The sequence below is a fragment of the Sus scrofa genome, chromosome 16 (genome assembly GCF_000003025.6).
Source record: "Sus scrofa isolate TJ Tabasco breed Duroc chromosome 16, Sscrofa11.1, whole genome shotgun sequence".
In the NCBI taxonomy this organism is placed as follows: Eukaryota; Metazoa; Chordata; class Mammalia; order Artiodactyla; family Suidae; genus Sus; species Sus scrofa.
Window position 1 is genome coordinate 8,207,523 of NC_010458.4, and position 20,976 is coordinate 8,228,498.

A 20,976-nucleotide genomic window follows, 5' to 3' on the forward strand; every position below is an offset into this window, starting at 1 on the left:
TAGTCTTACAAAGTGGGTTGTTTTCACAAAGAAAGTTGCCAAAAACTGTAACAGTGAGTCATAAAGGATTCATGACCCAGAAAACATTTAGGCAGAGTCCTATAAGAGGAACCATATCCCTGGAAGAAGATCATATTCAAAGGAAGAATTGAACCTGTTGAATACAGTCTAAGAATTGCAAGTACAGTAACTCTTTCCCATGCCCAATTAGACAAAAGAGAATATATTAAGATGAGTTTTTTAACATCTTATACACTGTCCCTAGAGTAGAGAATTTTCAAATTGTAAATTATGAATCAACTTTCAGTGTACCCTCTCTGAAGTGGCCCCTGATGATTCCCACCTTTTGATATTCATACCCTTAGGTAATTCCCTTTCCTCAAATGTTAGCTAGGTAGAGTGCTCCACTTCTAATAAATGGAACATAACAAAATTAATGGGATGTCACTTTCAAGAATAGCTAATGAAAGGACTGTGCTTCTCTCAAGGATACTCTTTCTCACTTTTCCTTAGATTGCTCCCTTGGGGGAATCCTGCTACCATGTTGTATTGAAACCCTACTGAATGGACCATATGACAAGTGACTGAAAATTGACAATGATCATGTTAGTAAGCTGGAAGCAAAAACCATCCCTGCCACCCTTGAGGCAAAACTTAGGATAAGATCACAACCTCTGCAGCCAGCTATATTAGGATCTCATGAACCTAAACCTGAGGTACTCAGCTAAATCAAACCTAGAGGCCTGATCTCCAGAAATTGTGAGATAATAAAGGTTCATTGTTTGGAGCTGCAAAATTTGTACTGATTTGTAACACAGCAATAAATAATGCATATACAGCTGTGCTATAGTTGTCAGTTATTTGCCAAATCCGAAGGACTTTTGTAGTTCCTGTCATTCTGCAGTGCTTTGTTTAATGTTTAGGAAAATTAAAACCAAAACTGAAATAAAACAAAACTTCAAATAAGTAAAGAAAAAACATGATAAGCACATTTATTCTTGTAATAAAGTATCCAAATGTCTCTTAATCTCCAGGTCTGTATAAAGAAATAATTATTGCTGTCACGGTCAATGCCCAAAGTGAATCACTTGTCATATTTAAATTCTTAGCTCACCCTCCCATAGGATACCATCCAGGAATCACACTCTTTAGTTTTACCCAAAGGAACTGAAAACTTCTGTCCACATAAAAACCTACACATGGATGTTTGTAGCAGCTTTATCATCATTGCCAAAACTTGGGATCTACCAAGATGTCCTTCAGTAGATGAGTGGATAAACTGTGACATATCTACACAGTGAAATATTATTGAGTGTTAAAAAGGAAGGCGCTATCAAGTCATATAAATACATGAAGAAACAACAAACACATATGCCTAAATGAAAGAGGCCAATCTGAAGAGGCTACACAATGGATGATTCTAGTTATATGACATTCTGGAAAAGGCAAAACTATGGAGACAATAAAAAGACCATTAGTTTTCATGGAGGGGGTGGGAAGAAGTGACCAGGCAGAACAAAGAGGATGTTTAGGACAGTGAACATACCTGTATGATGATATAATGGTGGTCATCATACATTGTGCATTTGCCCAAACCCATAGAATATATAATACCAAGAGTTAACCCTAAGCTATCTATAGACTTTGGATGATTATTATGTGTCAATGCAAGTTCATCCTTGGTATAAAAAAAAAAGTACAATTCTGGTAATTGATGTTGTTTCTGTAGTAAGAACACTTAAGATGAGATCCGCTTTATTAACATATTTTAAAGTGCACAACAGGGTATTGTTAATTATAGGCACAATGGGGTATAGCAGTTTTCTAGAATTCAATCATCTCATATAACTGAACTTTTACACCCATTGAACAATTCCCAATTTCCTCCATCCTCTTTGCCCTTTACAACCACTATCAAATTATATACTTCTGTGAATTTGGCAGTTTTAGAAACCTCATATAATTGGAATCACATGGTATTTGTCCTTTTGTGACTGATTTATTTTACTTAGCATAAGGTTCTCCAGGTTCATCTGTGTCACATATGGCAGAATTCTTTTCATTTTAAGGATGAATAATATTCCATTGCATGAATATACCAAAACAAACTAGGTATAGAAGAAAGGTACCTCCAAATAAAAAAGGCATATATAATAAGCTAAATGTTAATATCATACTCAATGTTAAAAAACTGTGAAGTTTTCTTCAAAGATCTGGAAGACAAAGAGCTCATTCTCACCACTTCTATCAACATGGTAGTATGAGTTCTAGCCAGATAAATAAATTAGGAAGAAAATGTAAAAAGTATGCAATTAGAAAGGAAAAAGTAAAACTATCTCTGTTTGCAGATGACATAATCTTATAGGTAGAAAACCTGAAAAACTCCCATAAAACAAAACCAACAATGAGTAAAAAAACAAAACCTTGTTAGAATAAGAAAATTCCATAAAATTGGCAGTTTAACAAACCAATGGCCAAAAATCAGTTGTGTTTCAATTCATTAATGATGAACAATCCAAAAAGGAGATTTAGAAAGCAGTCTTTAAGGCATTTTGAGTTTATTTTTGTGCATGGTGTGAGGGTGTGTTCTAGTTTCATTGATTTGCATGCGGCTATCCAGGTTACCCAGCAACAATTGCTGAAAAGACTGTCTTTTTCCCATTTTATGTTCTTGCCTCCTTGGTCAAAGATTAATTGACCATAGGTGTCTGGGTTTATTTCTGGGTTCTCTATTCTGTTCCATTGGTCTGTATATCTGTTTTGATACCAGCACCACACTGTCTTGATGACTGTGGCTTTGTAATATTGCCTGAAGTCTAGGAGAGTTATGCCTCCTGCTTGGTTTTTGTTTCTCAGAATTGCTTTGGCAATTCTGGGTCTTTTGCGGTTCCATATAAATTTTTGGATTGTTTGCTCTAGTTCTGTGAAAAATGTCCTGGGTAATTTGATAGGGATTGCAGTGAATCTGTAGATTGCTTTGGGTAGTATGGCCATTTGTACAATATTAATTTTTCCAATCTAGGAACATGGAATATCTTTCCATTTCTTTACATCTTCTTTAATTTCCTTGATTAATGTTTTATAGTTCTCAGCATATAAGTCTTTTATCTCCTTGGTCAGGTGTATTCCCAGGTATTTGATTTTTTGGGGGTGCAATTTTAAAAGGTATTGATTGTATTCTTGTATTTCTTTTCTAATATTTCATTGTTAGTATACAGAAATGCGACTGATTTCTGAATGTTAATCTTATATGCTGCTACTTTGCTGAATTTGTTGATCAGTTCAAGTAGTTTTTGGGTTGAGTCTTTGGGGTTTTCTATATATAGTATCATGTCATCTCTATACAGTGATAATTTGACCTCTTCTCCTCCAATTTGGGTAGCTTTTTTTTGTTAGTCTTATTGCTGTGGTCAGGACTTCCAATACTATGTTGAATTACAGTGGTGAGAGTGGGCATCCTTGTCTTGTTCCAGATTGTAGTGGGAAGGCTTTCAGCTTTTCTCCATTGAGTATTATATTTGCTGTGGGTTTGTCATAAATGGCTTTTATTATGTTAAGGTATATTCCTTCTATACCTGCTTTGGTAAGAGTTTTTATCATGAATGGGCTTTTAACTTTGTCAAATGCTTTCTTTGCAACTATTGAGAGGATCACGAGATTTTTTACTTTTCTTTTGTTAATGTGGTGTATGACATTGATTGATTTGCGTATGTTGAACCATCCTTGTGAATATAAAACAAGACACCATCAAACTCCTAGAAGAGAACATAGGCAAAACATTCTCTGACATCAACCTTACAAACATTTTCTCAGGTCAATCTCACAAAGCACCAGAAATAAAAGCAAAGATAAACCAATGGGACCTAATTGAACTGACAAGCTTTTGCACAGCAAAGGAAACCAAAAAGAAAATGATAAGACAGCTTGTAGAATGGGAGAAAATAGTTTCAAATGATGCAACTGACAAGGGCTTCATCTCTAGAATATACAAGCAACTTATACAACTCAACAGCAAAAAAGCCAACAACCCAATGTAAAAATGGGCAAAAGATCTGAATAGACATTTCTCCAAGGAAGATATACAGATGGCCAACAAGCACATGAAAAAATGCTCAACATCCCTGATTATTAGAAAAATGCAAATCAAAGTTATCATGAGATACCACCTCACACCAGTCAGAATGGCCATCATTAATAAGTCCACAAATAACAAGTGCTGAGAGGATATGGAGAAAAGGAAACCCTCCTGCACTGTTGGTAGGAATGTAGCTGGTACAACCACTATGGAGAACAGTATGAAGGTACCTTAGAAAACTATGTATATACTACCATATGACCCAGCAACCCCACTCTTGGGCATATATTCAGACAATACTTTCCCTGAAAAAGACACATGCACCTGCATGTTCATTGTGGCACTACTCACAATAGCCAAGACGTGGAAACAACCCAAATGTCCCTTGACAGATGATTAGATTAGGCAGATGTGTTATATATACACAACGGAATACTACTCAGCCATAAAAAAGAATGGCATAATACCATTTGCAGCAACATGGATGGAACTAGACACTCTCATACTGAGTGAAGTAAGTCGGAAAGTGAAAGACAAACCATATGATATCACTTATATCTGGAATCTAATATAAGGCACAAATGAACCTTTCCACAGTCAGAAAATCATGGACATGGAGAATAGACTTGTGGTTGCCAAGGGGGAGGGGGAGAAGTGGGATGGATAGGGTGCTCAGTGTTGATAGATGCAAACTATTGCCTTTGGAATGGATAAGCAATGAGATCCTGCTGTGTAGCACTGGGAACCATGTCTCATCACTTAAATGATGGAGCATGATAATGTGAGAAAAAAGAATGTACACATGTATGTGTAACTGGGTCACCATGTTGTACAGCAGAAAATTGACAAAATACTGTACACCAACTATAATGTAAAAAATAAAAATCATTATATATTAAAAAAAGAAAAGAAAATCTTATTTAGAAGAGCATCAATAAGAATAAAATACTTAGGAATTAATTTAAGCAAGAAGGTAAAAATCACTGTGTACTTGAAACTAATGAAATGAATTAAAAGAGACATAAATAAATGGAAACATATCCTGTACCCAAGAATTTGAAGGCTTAATATTATTAAAATATCCATATTCATCAAATAAATCTACAGATTTATTGTTATCCTAGTCTAATAACAATTCCAATGGCACTCTTTCATAGAAAAAAAAGATAAAAATCATCTCAAGTGTGGAACTACAAAATATCTAGAATTGATAAAGCAATATGGAATAAAAAGAACAAAGCTGTAGGCTTTACACTTCCTGAGTTCAAAATATATATTACAAAGCTATAGTAATTAAATTGTATACTGGCATAGACATAGACCAATAAAATAAGATAGAGTGCAGAATTAAACCCATGAATATAAGTTCAACTGATCTTTGATGAGAGTGCCAAGTGTAAAAATATGGGGAAAGGACAGTTTCTACCTCAAATAGTATTGGGAAACTATATATACACACGCAAAAAGTGAAACTGGACCCCTACATTACGCTATTCACAAAAATCAATCAAAATGAATTAACAACTTAAATGTAAGAAATAAAAATGTAAAATTTATAGAAGAAAACATAAGAAAAAGGCTTCTTGACATTGACCTTAGGAAAAATTTCTTGAATATTACACAAAGTATAAGCAAACAAAACAAAAAGTAGATTAATGAGACTACATCAAACTAAAAAAAAACATGTCTGCAAAGTAAGGAGACAATCAACAAAATGTAAAGGCAACATACAGGATGCATGAAAGTATTTGCAAACCATATATCAGATTAGGGATTAACTGTCAAAATATATAAATAACTCGTTTAAATCAATAGCAAAAACAAACAAATCAACCAAAAAAACCCACAATGAATAACCTAGTTTTAAAAATGGGCAAATAGGAAGTTCCTGTGATGGCTCAGTGGAAATGAATCCAACTAGTTTCTATGAGGACATAGGTTTGATCCCTGGCCTGGCTCAGTGGGTTAAGGATGCAGCATTGCTATGAGCTGCGATGTAGGTACAGACGTAGCTTGGATCCCGCATTGTTGTGGCTGTGGTGTAGGCCTGCAGCTACAGCTCCAATTTGACCCCTACCTAGCCCAGGAACTTCCATATGCCACAGGTGAGGCCCTAAAAAAAAGCCAGAAAAAAGGGTAAATAATTGAGCTGATATTTTTCCATAAAGACATATGAATAGCCAACATATATATGAAAAGATTCCAAACGTAATTATCAGGGAAACCCAAACGAACACTACAGGGAATGACCACCTCACACCTGTTAGGCTGGATATTATTTAAAAAAGAGCAAAAGAGAAAAAGTGTTGGCAACATTGTGGAGAAACTGGAAGATTGTACAATGTTGGTGGAAATGTAAAAATAGCACAGCAACAATTTAAAACAGTATTTTTAGTATAAAATGATTACAATAGGAGGAAATAAATAATCTAAAACAACAAATGGTATCAGACAAAACTTACTAAACATTAATTCTAACAACCACAACAACAAAAACACATGCAACTAACAATCCTGAAGTCATATAACATGCACAACTGTCTTTAAGAACTCTGACAGCTGAGAACCAACAGTCCATAAATATATATTATCATTTTGAATAATAATAATACATGAACCTTCTTTTACCTATTATTTTATGAAAACTGGTATTCTCTATAGGAGTGAAAAACACTTGGGCAAAGTTTTAAATGATATGGTTTGAAAAGTATTTAGAAATCTTTGACTAATAGTCTAAATTTTTGCAATTGCTGCTCAAAATACAACAATCACATAGAAAGAGTCAATTTATTATTTAGAAAACAAAGCATTCTTTTCTAAATAAGATTAACAAAGGTCATAGCTTGCAGAATCTTGGTATCCACAGTAAATGATCTTGTGTCTGTCTGTATTATTTTTACTTGGTAATTGCTTTCTCTGGGAAAAAAAAAAAAAGACTCACTCATCTTGGATAATTTTACAGTACAGTCTAATCAGCATTTTTATAGTTGCCAAAAAATACCTCAGAGCATTCTGCTTGAGGTCACAAAAAGGTTATACATTGTAGGAGTGTTATGCAATTTTCAAGAGGATTAAGGAGGTCTAGAAAAAATACATTGAGATTTTGATTTCATAACACATACATAAACATACTGTACCTATACATACAAACATATTATATGGATGTGTGTTATACACTTTAACCTTTTTTTTTGTTTTTGTTCTTTGTTTATTTTGTTTTGTTTTGCTTTCTAGGGCCATACCTGCAGCATATGGAAGTTCCCAGGCTAGGGCTGAAACTGAACTGCAGCTTCCAGCCTATGCCACAGCCACAGCAATGCCAGATCTGAGCCATGTTTGCCACCTATGCCAAAGCGCACAGCAACACCAGATCCTTAACCCACTGAGTGAGGCCAGGGATCGAACCTGCATCCTCATGGATACTAGTTGGGTTGGTTACCACTAAGCCATGAAGGGAACTCATAGTTTGACCATTGATGTAGTAGCTTAGGAGAGAGAAAGAGATGGAGATCATGCATTCATTTCTAGAAATAAATTTTATAATTGGGTTCATAAGGACAAATACACATTTAAAACAAGAGACTTAATTCTTAATTCCCCATTGTAAAATTAAGGGGAGTGATTTTTCCTAGTTCCCTCCCTTTTTTGGAGTATTTACCAAAGAAGATTTGTCATGTATATGACTATATATATAAAATATATATGTATTTAATAGCTAAAACATATATATTTTTAAAACGCAATGTCATAGATATGATCATAAATCTAGTTGATAAAACAAATGAATTGATTTAATCAATATTATAGATTATACATTAAAAAACCAATCATTTAATGTGTTTTTAAAATGCATAAATTTATTTTTCACATTCTTTAGTAAGTAAAACAGACATTATATTGCTTTACTTGTAGCTCTGCTTTTTAGAAAATGATCATATCTAATAATTACATTGCTCCAGTATACTCATAGTACATAACTTGATTGTCATATACACAAGTTGCAACAGAACAGCCCAGGTTTTTTTTATTTTTATTTTTTTGGAAGGATATTCTACCTGAACTGTATAGCAGTGAAGAATTATTGGGGAAAAAAAAAGATTGTGATGCAAAAACTGCATCACCAACCAAAGTGTCCATATATTTGCATCACTATGTATTGTGAGGAGAAGGGAATGCAGAGGAGAAAACTACAATCAGCCAGATGACTTAATGCTGTTAGGTGAGCACTTTTCCTGTATCCATAACTCTAGGATGTATTTTGGTTAATGACAAACAAACACCACCAGGATGTATTAGTTCTGGACAGTCTTTCAATATTAAAACATATTGAGATATTTTATTATGAATCTCAATCTCTCTTTTGTGTGTGTGTGTGTGTGTGTGTGTGTGGTTTGTTGTTGTTGTTGTTGTTGTTGTTGTTGTTGTTGTTGTTTTGCTTTTCAGGGCTGCACTCACGGCATATGGAAGTTCCCGGGCTAGAGATCAGAGCTGCAGCTGCCAGCCTACGCCACAGCAATGCAGTATCCAAGCCATATGGCACCACTGGCAACTATGACCTATGCTGCAGCTTGCAGCAGCACCACATCCCACTGACTAAGGCCAGGGATTGAACCTCATAGATACTAGTTGGATGTATAACCTGCTGAGCCACAAGGGGAACATGCTTGTTGTTTTTGAAGGGATATTTACATTTATAATTTTTTTCTCTGTCCTCTTCTACTTATAAAATACTTTCATGTTTATTGCATAGAGATTTTTATCTTTTTTCTCATTTCACATCATTGTTTATATGTATATATACATATATACACATACATATACATGATGGGTTCATTTGATTTTTATTGCTTTTAAGACTCATCTTAATTAAGCATTTTCGATTTTCTAGAACACCTAATTTATTTCCTACATCTTCTACATATGATCAGGGTGCTTGTTTTTTTTCTTAATTATTTGAACAAAAGTATATTTATATATCAGAAACTTCAAGCCCGCTTTACCTATATCAAGGCTATTTTTGTTTCTATTATGTTAAAAATGATAATTAGATTTTTAAAAAGAAAATGTGTTGCCATTAGTTTCTTTATCCTTAAATTTCTGGATATCTTTAAGATTTTCTCTTTTATTGCAATAATGTTATATGTTCTTAACTTTGCTGATTTTGTAATACCAAAAGTTTTTTTTTTAACTTTCTAATCTTGTTACTTTTATGTAATTATTGCTATAACTATTATACTTTTTAAATAACAGCTAATTGGCCTTTTCACTATGTTTCTATCTTTTGCTTAAAGAAATTTAGTGTTTAGATAGCAATTTCAATCAATCATTTTATGTTTGATGTCTTTGCTTTTTTAATCTTCCCCTCTTCTAATGCTATAAAAATCTCATATTTTCTTTTAAAGTGTAAATACTTATGTCTTTAATCAATTTAGTAAACCTTTAGGATATCAACTTATCTATTTTCACATGGATGGCAAATGGCTCCAGTGCCTTTCATGTTCTAATGTGTTTTAATCTGCAACTTACTTGGACATATATATATATAAAGCCCTGAGGTATACATGACTCTGCTTCCCCAGGGCTCTACCAAGTCTACTTGATCTATTTTCCAAACCAAATGGATGTTGATATCTGTTTTATCACCCCACTCTCAATTATTTTTCCTTAAAAGTTCTCAATTGCTTATGAATATCCACTCCTCTCTATAAATGTTTGGATCAGTCTAGATTGTTGACTTATTCTGTAAATGTCACATACTTGTGCCAGCATAATTTCAGGTACTAAGGATACAGTAAACAAAACAGACAAAAATCCTCATCCTTAAGGAGTGTACATTCTTACGGAAAAAAAATAAAATGGGCAATATAGATGATAAAATTTTATAGTTACTATGCAGTAATAATTCAAAGGGTAACAGATAGTTTACTTATTAATCAGCTGTTTATGTAATGATTAATCATCAAAATATTTCAGTAGCTTAGAACAACAAATATTTAATTCTATCTTGGATTATATGAGAAACTATGACTAAGCTACAACCACTAGGTAAGGCTCAGTTCCAAGTGAATTTTCATTCCAGTATATGAGCTGAAAAGGCCAGGTGAGATCAGGGATACAGAATGAAACCACTGAAAGGCATTTAAAGTGTTTACTCAAACCATGTCTGCTCATATTCTGTTGGCAAAACAAAGTCATTGGCAAAGGACAAAGTTCAAGTAGCAGGGACTTATATGCCACCTATAAGAAGGCATGATGGGGGGGTGAAAGAATACACAATTGTGAACAAATAATGCAACCTATTCATAGTCCACTCTCTAGTCTCAAATAACTGTGTGCCACTTAGGGGTAAAATCCACTCGCCTGCTCCCTGATACCACCCAATTCTCTTTATGTCATGACACCAGGCTTGATTTTAAGAATTTTTGATATAATCATATGCAATGTGGCTCTTCTGATACAGAGACCACTGAATTGCAAAATCAAAATATTTGCACACCACATATTCAACACATAATTAGGTATGAATAAGGACAAAGTTATAGAAATTAATACTAAGCCGCGCCTGCGACCTAAACCACAGCTCGCAGCAACGCCGGATCCTTAACCCACTGAGTGAGGCCATGGATCCAACCCACTTCTTCTTAGTTACTAGTCAGATTTGTTTCCACTAAGCCACGATGGGAACTCCTAAATATCCTTTTTAAAAGGGTAAAAATGTCAGTGATTCATCATAATTCAGAAATTATTTATTTATTTATTTATTTATTTATTTTATTCATTTATTTATTTTGCTTTTTATGTCTGAACCTGCAGTATATGGAAGTTCCCCAAGCTGGGGTCAAATTGGAGCTGCAGCTGAGCCATGTCTGTGATCTAGACCATAACTCACAGCAATGCTGGATCCTTAACCTACTGAGTGTGGACAGGGATCAAACCTACCTCCTCATGAATACTAGTCGGGCTCGTTACTGCTGAGCCATGACGGGAATTTCTCAGAAATCATTTTGTGCAAATCATTAAAAGTGCTTCCAACCATGAGGCTCCGAGACTAACTTATTTGTTGAACCCTTTATGTTTCATCTGTACTATGTTATTGTTGATGAGAAGTTCATGGAATGTTAAATGGTTTTCTCCTTGGCCTTGGCATTCTTAAGGTCACTATAATGCATCTAGGTGAAAATATTTTTCCACTCTGCTTTGAGCTTCTTTTGATCATTTATCTAAGGATTGACGTCTGTCCTTATTCTGTAAAACTCTTAGTCTAGTTTTTTATTTCTTTGTTTTTTGAATATTTCCTTTCCATTCTCTTTGGTGTCTTCATCTGAAAGTCCTACTACTGTACATTGAAACTTCTCTTTCCTTTGGTATATATTTTTATCTTTTTCTCTGTCTTCTTTTCTTTTTAATTTTCAGCCTCTTACGTGTATTCTCATTTCCTTCAGACATTTCTTCCAGTTTACTTACTCTGTATTCAACTGTACCTACTCTATTTCCTCAGCTTACTTAGGTCATTAATATCAAAGTCTATGCTGTGTCTTCTGTTGATCAATAAATATGTTTTTTCCATTCTCCATTTCAGAGTGAGCACTGGGTTCACGCCAGACACCTAACTCTAGTCGCATCCCTAATAAATTCCTCTAAATATAAACTTGCTCCCTTTTCCATGGCTAACAAGCTAAGACACCAGCTTCTAGTTCCCACATCCTTCCTTATACTCTCTCTGGGCTTTCACGACATCACTTTGCCAATTTTCCATTGTTATGCAGGTGCACTCACACCACTGCAAACATATGGAAATATAAATTACAATCTATTGAGGGGAAACTTAATTATATCAGTAGCTGAACACACATAATTCCCTAAGCTCTTTTTATTTCAGAGTATGACACTTAGGCTTTTCAGAACCCTGTAACAGAACTCCAATAGAAAGAAACCCCCACTACCATAATGTTCTCGGTATTTTCAAGTCTGGGAGACAGAGAGCACAATAGCACCTACACAAATAGCAACAGTGAAAGCTCCCTAGCTGTGTTAGGAAAAGGCGCCTCTGAGTTCTGTAGCTGATGCCAGATCCTAGACCCCAGAGCTGACTCCTATCTACTGAGCCATCTGTGTTATAAACTATGAAATAAATTGCCTGGAACTTGTTTTTCCTCATTCCTCTAAACTTAAGCTCCTTTTTGTTATTAGTGACCTAATTATTGTCAAAGAAAAATATCAGCAATGTGTACACTTATATTCCTTTTCCTGTAATTATCATGAAGGTTGGTTTACTCTTTGTAATATATTTCCCATCAAAAGATTAGAACATATGTTGAGAGAATTTTCTCCTGAATGAAACTCTGCTATGCCAAATGTATACTATAGAATCTATAGCCTTGTTGATGACAAATTATTTTAACACAGTATTTCTTTCTCTAACATATTGGAGCACTTATAATTTAGATGTCTGAATGTAAAGCTTAGATTTGCTAAGATATAAGGTGGTGCCAAGTGCATTGTTGAATTTTAGGTACCAAATTATTTACAGTGTGTTAATAATGTCTTTTTTTTCCTTAGGTTGAATATATGTGAATAATTTCAAAGTGATGCTCTATCTCATTATAAAGTTTTAAAGATATTTTTAAAAAGTGCTAATATTATCTATTTTAGTGTTAAGACTACATAGTTTTACATGACATAGAGATATTGATATATCATTTTTGTTTCTGAATATACCATAATTTCATATGTCATCCTTTATTTGAAAAATCTTATTTCATAGACTCCATCATATAATGTTAATGTTTAGCTGAAGTCCATTTTTAAAAGGAAGGCTTGATGGGAATAATAAAAGAAGATTTTGTTCACTGAAGCCTGTCTCTTTAATACACTTGTTTTCCCAGGATAGTTTTATTCTAATTAGTTTTTAAAAGACCCTGTGTCTTTGCTTCAGTAACTTTTCCAGGTGAGCAAATAAGTCATTCCCTAAGATTAACCTCATGGCCTAGCCTGCAAAAACTGTAATCAATTGATCGTTACACTTATTCTGACTAATTAATATTTTTAAAATAAATAATCTTTACTTGGGAAAGAGACTACCTTTATGTAAGATATATATTTATTTACAAATGATTCTGGGAGAAAGTTGATTAACATGTAATCAGTTAAGACGCTATGGTATTGGATTTATCCAGGATGTCTGACATTATTGATAACATGACCTAGATTTGCAAAATCTCTACATTAAATTGTCTAATACAGTTTATATTGGAAATGCTCCTTTCAAATTAGAAAAAAAAAGACATACAAAGAACATGGGGTTTTCCAGCTTCTAAGGCACTTGTATTGAATATTGCTCATTGGGCATTATGTCAAGCTCTGCCTACAATGTTGTTAATGCATGAATAAAATAAATGACTAATTCTTCAGATCTTTGAATGTCACACATTAAAAGGACAATTGTATGATATCAAAATATTCAATGTAATCTGGAATAATGTCCTTAAAATTGTTTAACCTACATTCTGTGTTACCATGAGTCAATATGCACTATTGCAGAGTGGTTCCCCTGTACAATTGTTTTTTTCTTCAGAGTAATGATATAATGGGTCACTTTTTAACATTCTCTTACTTTTAATTCTAAACATGTTTCAGAAAAAACTGAAAGAATGTAAACTTATGAATTCCATTTGAAAATAAGCCCTGCCTTTTCAGCATTCTACAAAGAATAAAAAATTAATTTATAATGACTAATTAAAACAATCAAATCATTTCTAAGAAATATAGGCCCATGACCATAAACAGACATATCTATACAAAACAGTAAATAAAAAAGAATCAGTCTACAACTTTGTCATAGCATATAGCCAAAGAGACTGATAATACAGAAAAAAAGGTATCCCTAATTTTATCTTGATTGATGACAATTGTTGAAGAATCCAGTCATGGTGAAACAATAGTTTTGCCTGGTTGGTTTCTAAACAGGCAATTTCAAATTATTTCAAAATATTCAACTTTAAAATTAAAATAATGCCTCAGCCTTATTTATTTATAGCTATTATCTTGTCTGAAAGAACATGCTCTTCAGGTATATTTATCTTGCTAATAGAATGGATATATAATAAAATCATTTCAATTGCACTTACTTTGTATGTTAAATCTTATAACATAGGTATATTTTGTCTTTAACAAAGCTACATAAAAAACAATAACAGACTAATAACTTGCCTGTTTTACAATTAGTTAGAGAATATCAGCTTTCTTTCAAAATTTACACTTTCAGTTTAGCCAGGTTAAATATCAAAATCATACACTATTTGTCTAAGTATTTTCCATGAGCTTTCAACTTAAGCAAGTGGAATAGTCTTTCCAATCTGGACATGATGAAGTGGTCTGTATCTGATATACACTGTCACTGAATACAACTATACAAGCTGCACAATCTACATAAAATGATTGTCACTGGAGAGCATTCAGTGCAGGAAGGCCTGGATGAGTATGGTCCTTGAGAGAAAGGATATATAACAAGATGAATTTTTTATTCTAAATCTCAGTGACTCAGGGCATTTTTTAATATGCCATGCTAGGGACAAAGAGACCAAAGAGAAATTATGTAATTTGTGGAGATAGAAGTTGAGGTTAAGGGCTGCACAGTGTCTGAAATGAGAACAAAGACACATAAAGGAAACTTCATAGAAATGAACTCAAAAATATGAACACAATTTTCTGTGCGGTTTTTTTTTTTTTTTTTTTTTTTTTAGTCAAGCCTGCTTCATATGGAAGTCCCATGGGGAAATTCTCAGGCCAGGGATCAAATCTTTGCCATAGCAGCCACCCAAGCTGCTGCAATGACAATGTTGCATCCTTAACCCACTGCACCACAAAAGAACTCCTTGTGGTAATTATATATACATGCAGTACATTTGCACATGTGGAGACTCAAAAGAAAGCAAAGATGGAAGGCAAAAGCACTAAGTGGACATTTCAGCAGTTATGAGGCTCTAGCAAACAGAATTAATAAATGCTTGTGGCTCCAGTTGATGTTAGAAAAAAATTAGAGGAGTTCCCATTGTGGCTCAGTGGAAACGAATCTGACTAGTGTCTATGAGGTTGCAGGTTTGATCCCTAGCCTTGTTCATTGGGTTAAGGATCCGGCATTGCCATGAGCTATGGTGTAGGTCACAGAAGCAGCTTGGATCTAGCGTTGCTATGGCTATGGTATAGGCCAGCAGATGTAGCTCTGATTCGACCCCTATCCTGGGAACCTCCATATGCTGCAAATTCAGCCCTAAAAAGAAAAAAAAAAAAAAGTAAAAGAAAAAAATTAGGTTTTAAGAGTGCGATTTCTCAGGAAGAAGGAAAAGAATGAAATAGGCCAGTTATAAAAAATCTAGCTAAATTACAAAATCCATACTCTATATATCTACCAGAAAATAACTTTCTATGGAGGAAGTGATATAATCAGGAACTTCTAAATTATTTATATAAAATGTTCAGTCAATAATTCTGAGATGTTCTTAAAAATGGAAAATGACCCAAACCAAAAAGGAAACAATTAATAAAATGACCCAGATTTGAGGTTGATTATTGGAGTTATTAGGAAAGGATTTTGAAATAGCTAAGATTAATGTTTAACAACATATGGAAAAAGGCAAAGAATTTTAGCAGATACAAATAATGCATATTTAATAAGGCAATTGAAAATTATTGAACTAAAATATGTCAAGGTTGAAGTGTACACTTAATAAATTTAATACGTGAGGTTAATTGGGAAATAAACACAGTGGAAAAGATTAGTGTACTAGAATATAGGTCACTATAAATTATCCAGGTTGAATAAGAAACAAAAATATACATGTACAGTGAAAACAATAACATACTGATGGTGCAGAGTTCAAAGGCAGAACATGCCTACTTTTGGAAAACCAGTAGGAAAGAAGAAAATAAAATAGAAGAAATATTTGAATAAATATTGAGCGAAGTTATTCAGATCTAATACAAGATAGCTTAACAATTTCTTATTATTGAAAAGTAGATTTAAAAAAATATCTCCTGGGTACATCATAGTTAAACTCCAAGAAAGTAAATACAAAGACTATCTTAAGAAAGATCCCTTAAAGTAGAATAAACCATTGTACAGTAAAATGATAATAAGTCTGAGAGCTGATGCTAACAGACAAGATGGTGGTCAGCAGAAAATTACATTACATCATTAGTTATGGAAATAGGAAAACAAAATCCTTTAAACTAGAATACTATTCCCAGTAGAAATACCCTCTAAAAAAGGAGGAAAATAATGTGTATGAAGCCAAAAAAAAAAAATACATATATAAAACAATCATTGATAATAAACTAGCACTAAAAGGGGAAGAAAGGGATTTTTAAAGAAAATTTAGAATTTCTTATTTTAAAATGATTATAGAGGAAAAACAGAAAATCAAGAAAGAATAAATAGCCCAGGAAATGATAAGCTATAATTGACTTAAAACATGATTCTTTAGTAAAACAAAAATAATTACAATTTCATATAGGGTTTAATATATAAGATACAAAAATATCAAAAAACAAAGATGTTATAATGGTGTGAAGTAGTTTAAATTTGTTCCATTTTTCAAGTTAAAAATTATATTTAAATTAAAATGAAATAAATTGTAATATTTAGAGCAAATGTTAAAGGAAAGTAGAAGAGGGTAAAATGAAAAATGTTTATAGATGATAAAATGAATGAGATTAAATACATGAATAACTTAAGGAAAGTAAGAAAGGAGAAAAAACAACAACAAAAGTAGTAAGGCAGTAGACTTAAATGAGTATGTATCAGTAATTAACTCAGTTGTAATTATAGTAAATAAAAATAAACAAAAACATGTGAAACCAGATTAAAACAAATCAGCAACAAAAAGTTAGTGGCTTACATAAAACTTTAAAAAAATTAAAAAATATAATTTGAAAGTAAAATTATGGAAAGCATTATACCATCTAACTGTTAACTAACATAAGGAAAAAGAAAATTGTGGTATAGTTACATTAATATTAGACAACCTGAACTTTAAATATGAGCCATTGGTAAAGAGAGATATTTCACTATGAAATATTTTCAATCCAAGAGAAAAACAGCCTAACTGAAATCTCTGTGTATTCGGTAACATGATTTCAAACTATATCTAAACAAAATAAAACAAAATTAAAAAAGCTAATAGAAAAATGAAAGAATAAATGTAAAATCCCAGCATCATAGTGGGATGTATATTAATATACATCTCTCAACATATGACAAAAGTTCTGCATGGATGTAGGAAATTTGAATGGCATAATGAATGAATTTGATCTAATTTATATATGTAAAAAACTAACTATGGATTTACAAAATTTACCTTCTTTTAAAATTCATAGGGTCACATCTAAATCAAACATGCTAACATTAAAAAAACTCTCAAAAAGTTTAAAATATATGCCTGTAACCAAAACAAAATAAACTATCATTTTAAAAAATATACTAGAAAAACTCCAATTTGCTAGTAATTAAAACATACACTTCACATTTCGATGGATCAAAGGAGAGGCTTACTTCTTTGTTTAATACCTGTTTCAACTAAAATATTAATGTCAAATATATAATGTCATTTACATTTGTTTTCATGAGAATGTAAATAAGTTAAAAACAATGGCTCTTCCTCTAAAACATTTTGCTATCAACAAAATCATATCAGTGTTAATATCTGTGTTCTAGTTGTTGCTTAGCAGTAATAAATCTGACTAATATTAATGGGGATGCATGTTTGATCCATGGCCTTGCTCAGTGGGTTAAGGATCGGGCATTGCCATGAGCTGTGGTGTAGGTCTCGGGCAAGGTTCAGATCTTGTGCTGCTGTGGCTGTAGGGTAGGCCAGCAGCTTCAGCTCTGATCCGACCCCTAGCCTGGGAACTTACAAGTACCACAGGTGTGTCCCTAAAAAAACATGCCAAAAAAGTTATTATCTTCATTAGTGATATTTTCTTTTTCACTAACATCAAAATGTATCAAAATAAAGTTTTCTAATTCTTATTATTCTGAGAAATACTGCCATTTATTGAATTTTTAGGACTTGATCCTCCTAATATTCAATTTTACTATGTCAGTTAAACACAAGTGAGGAGTTTCTGTTGTGGCTCAGCAGAAACAAATCTGACTAGCATCCATGAGGACGCAGGTTCGATCCTTGGCCTTGCTCAGTGAATTAAGAATCCACCGTTGCTGTGAGCTGTGGTGTAGGTTGCAGATGCAGCTCAGATCCAGCATTGCTATGGCTGTGGTGTAGGCCAGCAGCTACAGCTCTGATTTGACCCCTAGCCTGGGAACCTCCATATACCATGGGTACAGCCCTAAAACACAAAAATAAATATAAAATAATAAAAAATATAAACACAAGTGAGCTAAAGTTGTTGGAGACTTAAAATTCTGCGATCATTTCAAGTTCTAGGGGGAAGTTTTGTTAAACAAGCAAGTGTCTTATGTTTTATTGTGTTTGATGTGTTGTTTTTCTTTTTGCAAATAGGTTATTTACAAGGGCAATTCTCAGAATACAACTCCCTTCATTTAAGGTACAGAGGTTTGCTTTATGAACTTTTATGTAAGATACTGATTTTTTATTTTTTATTTTTTGTCTTTTTGTCTTTTTAGTGCTGCACCCATGGCATATTTCTTCATGTGGAAGTTCCAGGCTAGGGGTCAAATAAGATCTGTGGCTGCTGGCCTACACCACACCCACAGCAACACGGGACCTGAGCCACCACTTCAACCTACACCACAGCTCATGGAAGTGCCAGATCCTTAACCCACTGAGTAAGGCCAGGGATGGAACCCCATTCCTTATGGATACCAGTTGATTTATTACTGTTGAGCCACGATGGGAGCTCCAAGATATTGATTTTTATATGTATATTCATTATACAGAATAGTAACCTCAGTCACTTTTTACTTTTTACCTACCTGAGAATCAATTAAGTAATAATTATACCTATAATGGAGGTAAAACTAGAGAAGGAAATAGCAAGAATTTTAAAATGTAGAATAGATTCCTTTCAAAGAAGGAATATTATTGAGGGATTTATTTACACCTTGAGATGTTTTTTCTCTAGAGAAGACCTGGGCATCCTACTTATATCCTTGGAGTAAGGATTCAAGCCATATATAGACTGATTAGTCCTCTTTCACTGTGAGTCTCACGAGACGCTCCCTATCCTAATTCTTTCTTGCCCACATGTAGACATTACTAGGACTTGAAAAGCTGCTCTTAGCTGCACATGCGCCAGCCAGCCTCCATTTCCCCGGGGTCTCCCTGACACCACCAGGCGGCCTGCTTCAACCTGGACAGTTCTTCACATTGTATTCCATTCCACTGAGTTTGCGGTCTCCTGAGAGACTTTGTAAAGCAGATTATTAGTTTAGTTCACCCTCTAACTCTCAAACCCTTACTCAAAACCTGTTTGCCTCACATTAAAATACGATGATAGCTTTAATCTAGGATACAAGATGTAACAAACTGACTCATTTTCTCAGACCATGGTAGATGAACAGAAGAAAGAAAAAGACAATGTAGAAAATGCTATGAGGGAATATTTTATAAAGTTTTGTCTGCCAGATGTTTACACCAGAGTCAGTCATAGTAATGGTGTATCATGGCCCTCTCAAGTGAAGAGAGAAAGAAGTCAGGAGAAGTGTAAACAAACAAACAAACAAATAACACCTTAAGAGAAACAACTAGACTACTGGATCCATCTGATGACTGGATAAGATATAATTTGAACTGGATATAGAGTTGTGAATTCCATGGTACTTCATGAATGCAAGTCTTCACAAGGCTTTTTTTTTTTTTTCTCCATGTAGTTTTCAAAGTTTCCCACTATGTATCTAGCCATTTGATGAGTTATAGTGCTGGTGGAAAATTGAAGAATACTTTACTGCAAACTACTCTTATCATGGTGACATCAAATCATTCTGAGGATAACAGTGTGTTTAGAGCAATATGAGCACAAATTAAATATCTTTAAAACAAATCAGAGTGTGAGTTTCTAGGTGTGTACTGCTTCCATTTCAAAACACTATGAGCATCTCAAGTGTGGCAGGATTGAGAGCTGTCAGTTGTTCCACATAGACTGCAACTGACTACAGAAAGGTAGATCCCATTACTATATAATGAGTTCACCCAGAGCACTTATTCTGTGTCGCTGTCAGGTGAAACAACTCTTTCACTATGAAATGATGCTTCAACATTATCATCAATCAAAATAAAATTAGTGAAACATTTTTCTATATTCATCACTCTTACAATATACGGTTGATATCTAAAATCAATAATAATAGATTTAATTTTAAAATTAATTAGGGAGAGAAAGAATGAGAAAAGGAATGGGTGATACTATTTGTACACATGATAAAGCATTTATTGGGCCCCTACTGTGTACACCTTGAGTTTTTCACTCAGAGTAAAAGTTATAATATTAATATAAATCTTAAAAATAGTAGCGGTAGCTTCTACTTGAAAATAAGGTAAACTGAAAATAACGTTGGTGTGAAATTGGCACAACATTGTAAATCAAAAATGCTTTAATTAAAAAATTAAAAAAATAAAGTTGATGTAAATCATAATGAAGTTTACATTCAGCATTATCACTTATCTTTTAAAAAAATCCTTTGACTTCCATCTTCTCATCCTATAAAACAATTATATTTGTCTCATAATAAAATACGTGTATATTCATATTGTGTGGAATATAGGATAAAATTAATACAGAAGCACAGTGGAATTTTGTAAATAGACTTAAAATTGAATTATACTTTATGGTTTAATAATGTGGACTTATCTATGATTTGTAATTTTCTTTCAAATATATTTTTCTCATAGAGCAAAAGACGCATGAAAACCAGGTCACGTAATTTC

General features: G+C 33.4%; 1 protein-coding gene across 9 annotated transcripts in view; it reads right to left on the reverse strand.

Moving 5' to 3' along the window:
• Positions 1-20,976, reverse strand: part of CDH18 (cadherin 18) — a 1,026,794-nt gene that overhangs the window by 117,270 nt on the left and 888,548 nt on the right. The window lies entirely within an intron of this gene.